The sequence below is a fragment of the Capricornis sumatraensis genome, chromosome 16 (assembly GCF_032405125.1).
Source record: "Capricornis sumatraensis isolate serow.1 chromosome 16, serow.2, whole genome shotgun sequence".
Classification (NCBI taxonomy): domain Eukaryota; kingdom Metazoa; phylum Chordata; class Mammalia; order Artiodactyla; family Bovidae; genus Capricornis; species Capricornis sumatraensis.
The window spans coordinates 58,517,749-58,526,568 of record NC_091084.1 but is presented as its reverse complement, the minus strand read 5'-3'; the positions used below and the strand labels follow the sequence as shown (position 1 = coordinate 58,526,568).

At 41.8% G+C, this 8,820-nt stretch overlaps 1 non-coding gene across 1 annotated transcript; it reads right to left on the bottom strand.

The window, feature by feature from the left end:
• Positions 1 to 7,612: 7,612 nt before the first annotated feature.
• TRNAW-CCA (transfer RNA tryptophan (anticodon CCA)) lies at positions 7,613 to 7,684 on the bottom strand. The gene has a single exon. It is a non-coding gene; the product is annotated as a tRNA-Trp (tRNA).
• Positions 7,685 to 8,820: the final 1,136 nt, after the last annotated feature.

Genomic DNA, 8,820 nt, shown 5'->3' with positions numbered 1-8,820 from the left:
ACAGGAATGTGGACTCATCGATAATTATTTTATATTTTGGGTTATGATCTAATATTATGTTACTTATTTTCTTTCTCAAATTCTTCCAACTTTGGTCATTGGAACCTCTATCACTTGGCTCCTTGATAGTTCCATCATTTTATTTAGTTTCTGGAGTACTCCTTACTGTCTAGCACTACTATATGCTTCAGGCTCATCTGCTATCATCCTGTCCCAGTTTTACATCAGTCATTTCTCCAAGAAGCCCTGGTTCCTTTTATTGGAAGATGATACTAGAAACCGAGATCTGGGTGCCAGGTAAGCTCATTGCTGCTGGAGTGTTGTTGCTTTGAAGTCCTCTTGTCTGCCTGAGCAAGGAAATATGTGTGTGTGGTAACCATGTAGCTATCATATTTCCATATGTAACTGTCTGTGTGAAGCCAAATATGAATTCATATTTATGTCTCCAATTCTAATCCAGCTTTATCTCTTTGCTTATAAACTCTTCAACAGAAATAAACCTGGATTCTGTCATCTGTCATTTATTTATTTGATTGTGAATTCCAATGTAAATCGTGAATTGTATTCACAATGTGTTGTGACTTCCACACACACAGTGATTAGAGATTTGTAAAACTATATCTCAGAGGAAAACAATTTTATCGGAGCACAGTTCTACGTGCAGTTTCTTTTCCTCATAGTCTTACACTCTCCACTCATTTGCAAAGTTCCATAGGTCAGCACCTTTCCCCTACCCCCTTCATGGATATTTCTTTCATGCATTTGCAGTTCAGTTGGATTTTTTGAGTCACACTCTGCATTCCACCTGGGATTTCCCTGATAATTCCTCCTAAATAATTAATTTCTAATTTGGACATATTAAAATTTTACTTTTTGTGGGATGTCCGTGGTGGTCCAGTGGTTAAGAATCCACCCACCAGTGCAGGGAACACACGTTTGATCCCTGGTCTGGGAAAATCCCACATGCCTTGGAGCAACTAAGCCCATGTACCACAACTAATGAGCCTATGCTCTCGAGCCTGTACATCGCAGCAAGAGAAGCTACTGGGATGAGAGTCCCATGCACTACGACTAGAGAGTAGACCCTGCTTGCCACAACTAGACAAACTGGAGCGAAGCAACAGAGACGCAGTACAACCAAAAACAGATAAATAAATAAAAACTTTAAAAAATCTTAAAAAAATTTACATTTCTGCTGAAAATGTCTATGAATTTTTAATACATAGTATTGCCTGTTTATTTTTTCTACCTGCTGTTATGGTAAAATTTTAAGTAATTAAAAAAGTCACTTCCATACAAACATAAGATGTATCATAGTTTAGACCAAGATAGTATTCAGTTCAGTTCACTTCAGCTCATTCACTCAGATGTGTCTGACTCTGCGACCCCATGAATTGCAGCACGGCAGGCCTCCCTGTCCATCACCAACTCCCAGAGTTTACCCAAACTCATGTCCATCGAGTCCATGATGCTATCCAGCCATCTTATCCTCTGTTGTCTCCTTCTCCTCCTGCCCCCAATCCCTCCCAGCATCAAAGTCTTTTCCAATGAGTCAACTCTTCGCATGAGATGGCCAAAGTATTGGAGTTTCAGCTTTAGCATCATTCCTTCCAAAGAACACCCAGGAGTGATCTCCTTTAGAATGGACTGGTTGGATCTCCTTGCAATCCAAGGGACTCTCAAGAGTCTTCTCCAACACCACAGTTCAAAAGCATCAATTCTTCAGCACTCAGCTTTCTTCACAGTCCAACTCTCATATCCATACATGACTACTGGAAAAACCATAGCCTTGACTAGATGGACCTTTGTTGGCAAAGTAATGTCTCTGCTTTTGAATATGCTGTCTAGGTTGGTCATAACTTTCCTTCCAAGGAGTAAGCGTCTTTTAATTTCATGGCTGCAGTCACCATCTGCAGTGATTTTGGAGCCCCCCAAAATAAAGTATGACACTGTTTCCACTGTTTCCCCATCTATTTCCCATGAAATGATGGGACCAGATGCCATGATCTTAGTTTTCTAAATGTTGAGCTTTAAGCCAACTTTTTCACTCTCTTCTTTCACTTTCACCAAGAGGCTTTTTAGTTCCTCTTCACTTTCTGCCATAAAGGTGGTGTCATCTGCATATCTGAGGTTATTGATATTTGTCCCAGCAATCTTGATTCCAACTGGTGCTTCCTCCAGCCCAGCGTTTCTCATGATGTATTCTGCATATAAGTTAAATAAGCAGGGTGACAATATACAGCCCTGATGTACTCCTTTTCCTATTTGGAACCAGTCTGTTGTTCCATGTCCAGTTCTAACTGTTGCTTCCTGATCTGCATACAGATTTCTCAAAAGGCAGGTCAGGTGGTCTGGTATGGCTGTCTCTCTCAGAATTTTCCACAGTTTATTGTGATCCACAGAGTCAAAGGCTTTGGCATAGTCAATAAAGCAGAAATATATGTTTTTCTGGAACTCTATTGCTTTTTCCATGATCCAGCAGATGTTGGCAATTTGATCTCTGGTTCCTCTGCCTTGTCTAAAACCAGCTTGAACATCTGAAAGTTCATGGTTGATGTATTGCTGAAGCCTGACTTGGAGAATTTTGAGCATTACTTTACTAGTATGTGAGATGAGTGCAATTGTGCAGTAGTTTGAGCATTCTTTGGCATTGCCTTTCTTTGGGATTGGAATGAAAACTGACCTTTTCCAGTCCTGTGGCCACTGCTGAGTCTTCCATATTTGCTGGCATACTGAGTGCAGCACTTTCACAGCATCATCTTTCAGGATTTGAAACAGCTCACTGGAATTCCATCACCTCCACTAGCTTTGTTCATAGTGATGCTTTCTAAGGCCCACTTGACTTCACATTCCAGGATGTCTGGCTGTAGGTGAGTGATCACACCATCATGATTATCTGGATCATGAAGACCTTTTTTGTACAGTTCTTCTGTGTATTATTGTCACCTCTTCTTAATATCTTCTGCTTTTGTTAGGTCCAGACCATTTCTGTCCTTTATCGAGCCCATCTTTGCATGAAATGTTCCCTTGGTATCTCTAATTATCTTGAGGAGATCTCTAGTCTTTCCCATTCTGTTGTTTTCCTCTATTTATTAGCATTGATCGCTGAAGAAGGCTTTCTTATCTCTTCTTGCTATTCTTTGGAACTCTGCATTCAGATGATTATATCTTTCCTTTTCTCCTTTGCTTTTTGCTTCTCTTCTTTTCACAGTTATTTGTAAGGCCTCCCCAGACAGCCATTTTGCTTTTTTGCATTTTTTTTCCATGGGGATGGTCTTGATCCCTGTCTCCTATACAATGTCACGAACCTCAGTTCATAGTTCATCAGGCTCTCTGTCTATCAGATCTAGGCCCTTAAATCTATTTCTCACTTCCACTGTATAGTCATAATGGGTTTGATTTAGGTCATACCTGAATGGTCTAGTGGGGGAAATTAAATGGAGAAAACCTTGTTAAGGCTTCAGAAGCAGGAGGATGGGCCTCTGACCTGCTTCTGATCTGCCTGGACACTGTCCAGATTCTGTGTCTGATTGGATGCACAGTAAGTCAGGTGACACTTTAGATAAGAAAGGGAGTGGGTCTTGGAATTCTTGAGCCCTCAGAAATCTGTCCAACCCCCAAGGGTCTAAGAAGTCTTATAATTTACAAGGTGAAACAAACAGCATTGTTAAAGTAAAACCAGAGCTGCATTTTTGCATGCAAGCTGATGAGGATATCAGTTTTCGGCCTGGGATTATAATCAGAAGCCCCCCAAACTACAGTTTGAAGTTTCACCCATGGGGTGGATGCATCGCTCAGGACCCTTTCCCTATTGAGACTCCAGATTACTGTTAATGTGGGACTTTCTAGTTGTTGTTCAAGTCTGGATATAGGTGTCAGTTCAATTTGGTGATATACAAGCTGTTACTTCTCTTTATTGCTTCTTTTTTTTTTTTCTAAATGACTATATATTGAAATTAAGTTAAATAATCTTCTATTAAAAGTTGAAATTATTTATTTGCATGTAATGAGTAATTTCTTTTATCAGCAAATCCTTTGAACTTGAAATTAAAACGTTCAGGAAAATAGATGGCAGAGTAGATACCAGAGCTTGCCTCCTGTTAAGTGAGTGAACTCTCTCAGTCTTCACTTAAAAAGAGATGTATCAGAAATTATATTTAACTCATTAATTACCAAAGGAAACTTTAAGATGTTTAGTCCAAAGAATCTAAGTACCAAATATTAGATTGAGAACTAAATTAGATATAACAGTGGTTATTGTCCAGTAGGGCCATTAGTCCTCAATTCTGATAGCATCTGTTTCACGGGAAAGAAAGTATTTTCATCTCTACCATACAAAAATATACAAACTAACTTCTGCCTCAACAGAGCTATAAAGTTCAGGCGATAGACTCAGTGGTCAAGGAGAGCACTGTACTGGGAGAACATCCAATAATCGCTTCTTTTTTGAGTCTTAGATGGTTTTTCAGACACTGAGTTGGTAAAAGAATGAATTTGAGGTATCTACCAAAACCACCTAAATGGAAATAGGGCAAGAATAGATAAGTTTAAGACAGAAAAATGAGGATAGAGTGAGTCTAGGGGTAAAGCTGTACTCAGAAATTTATACCTGAAAGCCTGTGATAACTCCTAAAGAAAGATGGCAGACTCTACTATGAGGTTTCCAGCTCTCAAAGCAGAGAGGTAGCTAAGGGACTCCTAAGATTATTGCTATGCTTATAGGTGGTTCTGAAATACAGATGTTAGGTCTGATTTTTCATTAGGACTCACACTTACACAAAGCTGTTGGTTAAACTGTTGCCAGAAATGTTTGTAACTTCAGAAGCTGAAACCTATGGGACTAGAGAAGACCGCAGTACTCTTGCCTGGAAAATCCCATGGACGGAGGAGCCTGGTGGGCTGCAGTCCATGGGGTCGCTAAGAGTCGGACACGGCTGAGCGACTTCACTTTCACTTTTCACTTTCCTGCATTGGAGAAGGAAATGGCAACCCACTCCAGCGTTCTTGCCGGGAGAATCCCAGGGACGGGGGAGCCTGGTGGGCTGCCGTCTATGGGGTCGCACAGAGTCGGACACGACTGAAGCGACTTAGCAGCAGCAGCCGCAGAGAAGACCGCAGAATTGAGGACAAAAGTGTCCTAGGTTTTCTGTCAAACTCCACTCTCTTGGGTGCTTCTACTCACAGTCCTTTGGTAACTAGACCAAGGTCATGGGCCCAAATCTGCTATAAGAGCAGAGGCAACTCTCTGACATGGCCCACTACAGTGTGTCTGGCTAGGTTAACTTTCCATAGATATCACCTCAAGGCTGAGTGCTAAAGAACGGATGTTTTCAAACTGTGGTGCTGGAGAAGACTCTTGAGGGTCCCTTTTACAAACCAGTCAATCCTAAAGGAAATCAACCCTGAATATTCACTGGAATGTCTGAAGCTAAAGCTCCAATACTTTCGTCACCTGATGCAAAGAGCCAACTTGTTGGAAAATATCCTGATGCTGGGAAAGATTGAAGGCAGGAAGAGAAGGGGGCAACAGAGGATAAGATGGTTAGATGGCATCACTGACTCAATGGACAGGAGTCCATTGAGCAAACTCTGGTAGACAGTGAAAGACAGGGAAGCCTGTTGCGTTGCAGTCCATGGGGTCGCAAAGAGCTGGACATGACTTAGTGATTGAACAACAACAATCACGTCAAAGGTTGGTAAGGTTGTATTAGTGGTGACAAAATATTAACCCCCCACCAAAAGGCCTATTACAGTAGCTGGTGTTTCCAAGATTCCTATCTAAGGGATGGGGGACTAAGAATTGCCAAGAGAGCTCTTTAGGCAAAAAACAGGGCTCAGAACAGAATTCAAGTAAAAGGTCAATCATAGAAGAATCAGAAGCCTGTTCTTTGCCTGATGTCGCTTCTGTAATGTTTTGACGTTTTCTTGTTTAATCTCCCTATAGTTTCTACATTTTAGCTAAAGATCCTTTTGACATGTCTTATCTTTTTTTCCCTTTGTCTGAGTTTGGGTTTTAGAGATGGGACATACTGGATCTCTGTAGGCGAGTTTCATTCAAAGTATGAAAGAAATACTAGAGGAAAGAAAAAGCTATCTGAGACCAAAGTGGAGGTTACTTGTGTGGTTGGAACTAACCCATAGCTGCACCTCCCAGGAGCACATCTTTGCTCTAGCTTTAAAGGAAAACTTTATATAAATAGGTTCTTCTAAGGGTGATTCCCTGACTATGTTTTTATGTAGAGCTGGAGTTGAGACCCTTTTTGCCTGAATCATCATCTCTCCGTCTAGAAGTGCTGTGGGATTTCTTCCCCAAACAGGATTAATGGAAAATGGTTTTCTCTTTGAAAGGATGCTGGAAATACAATCTCTTCATTGGTCTCAAATTCAGGCAGATCATTTCCAAGATAAGTATTTTTTTATTGAACTGTTTTCATCCTCCCAGTGAGGTCACCTCTCTGCCTCCCCTGAAGGCCTCCCACACAGGGAACATCACACCATCACACAAGCCCTGGAGATCCTATCTTGCTGCCTTGGCCTGGGTCCGAAACCTGAGACATGGAGAGAGCAGATATGGCCTCCTCCTCATCTCACTGGCAGAAGTGTGAATCTTAGCACTTTGGGTGACAGTTTTGTGGTTTACAGATGGTGAGAAGTACTCATGGAATTGAAGCAGTAATCGTTTCAGCTGAGGGTGCTGTTTAAACCCCAAATGTTGGATTTAAGGCTACAAAAACTCAGAGGAATTTTCCATTTTTATCAGTATTTCTATATGATACATTACCATAATGATTAGCTCCTGGAACATTCTGAAGGCCAAGGTAACCCTCCCTTTCATAGGAGAAAAAATTCTAAACATCACAAAATCTAGTCACACATATGCCCAGATACATTTTTTCATTACTTATACCAACACCATCATAAAAAACCCAACAGAACAGATCTGCCTAGAGCCACCTAAAAGTGTCTCCATATTTCCCGGGATTTTACTTACAAAAGATAGTTCTGAGTTAAGAAATCTCTCTAATGTTATAAATTATCCTCTACATTGAGGGATGCATGTGTGCACGCTAAGTTGCTTCAGTCACTTCCCACTCTTTGGGACACAAAGGACTATAACCCACCAGGTTCCTCCATCCATGGGATTCTCCAGGCAAGAATACTGAAGTGCGTTGCTGTGTCCTCCTCCAGGGGATCTCCTCCACCCAGGGATCGAACCTGAATCTCTTACAGCTCCCGCACTGACAGGCAGTTTCTTTACCACTAGTTCCACCTAGACATCAATCATTGAGACTTAGGTATTGTTTAATAACTTTCCCCCTCTAACATCCTTTGTATCAGCCCTTAAGGAAATGAGTTTTACTGGAAAGGAGTGGTGAGAAGAACTTAGATTGGGGACACTGGACCAGATCTAAGATCCCTTCAGTCTTTCCCCTTGAATATTCTTTTCTTAAAAAATCTATGTTCTGTATTAAAGCCAATCTGGAGTATAATAAGGTGAGGTGAAGTCACTCAGTCGTGTCCGACTCTTTGTGACCCCATGGACTTCTCCGTCCATGGGATTCTCCAGGCAAGAATACTGGAGTGGATTGCCATTTCCTTCTCCAGGGGAATCTTCCCCACCCAGGGATTGAACCTGGGTCTCCCGCATTGGAGGCAGACGCTTTAACCTCTGAGCTACCAGGGAAGCGGAGTATAATATGTGGCTATATTAATACACACCTGAGGATAGTCACCTAATAGAAACAGTCAGGGGCTCCAGCTGATTTAAGCAGCAAGAGAGCAGAGTCCAGTGAATAGCTTATTGTTTCCTGTCTAGTTCTTAAGGAGCACTAGAGCTTTCAGTGGCTGTTACTTTGAGCTGAGTTAGGAATTTGGAAAGGCAAGTGGCACCTTACTTTGGAGGTGCTCTCAGGCCATAGCACACTCTGCAGCCCCCTCAGCCTCACGATCATCTCTGCCACCCTCTTCCCTATCCCCTCCCTTGAATGACACATGACCAGTTGTAACACAACCTCATTCATTCATTTATTTCCAAACAGGTATAAATTAAAGTTTAAAAATTGCAAACCACAGAAGCAGACTCTAATTTTAAAAAGGGTTTTTATTATTAATAGAAGATAAAACAGGGAGCTGAGTAACAAAGCGCTAGTAGTTTGCAGATATGGCCATAGTTTTCCAGCCCTCTTTGCATCCATATCTTTGGGAATGTGTCTTTGCAGCTCCTTCCATCGAAGAGTAGAGTTTAGTGCCCACCCCCTTGAATCAGAGCAGATCCTGTGACTTGCTTTGGCTAAGAGAATGCCATGGAAATGATGATGTGCTAAGTTAGAGCCTGTGCTGTGCTTAGTTGCTCAGTCGTATCTGACTCTTTGTGACCCTGTGGACTGTAGCCCAGCAGGCTCCTCTGTCCATGGGGATTCTCCAGGCAAGAATACTGGGGTGGGTTGCCTTTCCTTCTTCTAGCGGATCTTCCCAACCCTGGGATCAGACGGCGGTCTCTTGCCTAGGGCTCAGCAAACATTGTATACTTCCACTCTGTCTCCTGGGACTTGCCCAGCTGCATGTGAGTAAATCCAAACTAGACTGCTGGAAGATGAGACATCATGTAGAGCAGAAGTAATCAGAGCTGAGATTACCCTAGACCAGCCAGTCTCCAGTTTATTTGACAACTATAAAATTTCTGGATTATTTGTTAATAAAAGCTTACTGGTTCAAAAGCCAGAAAAACAGATCCAGGAACTAGGGCATTAGTGGCTCTTCCAGAGAAAAGCACCAGATGACATGTATAAAGTAGCCCATCTTTCTTTTTGAATGCTTCCC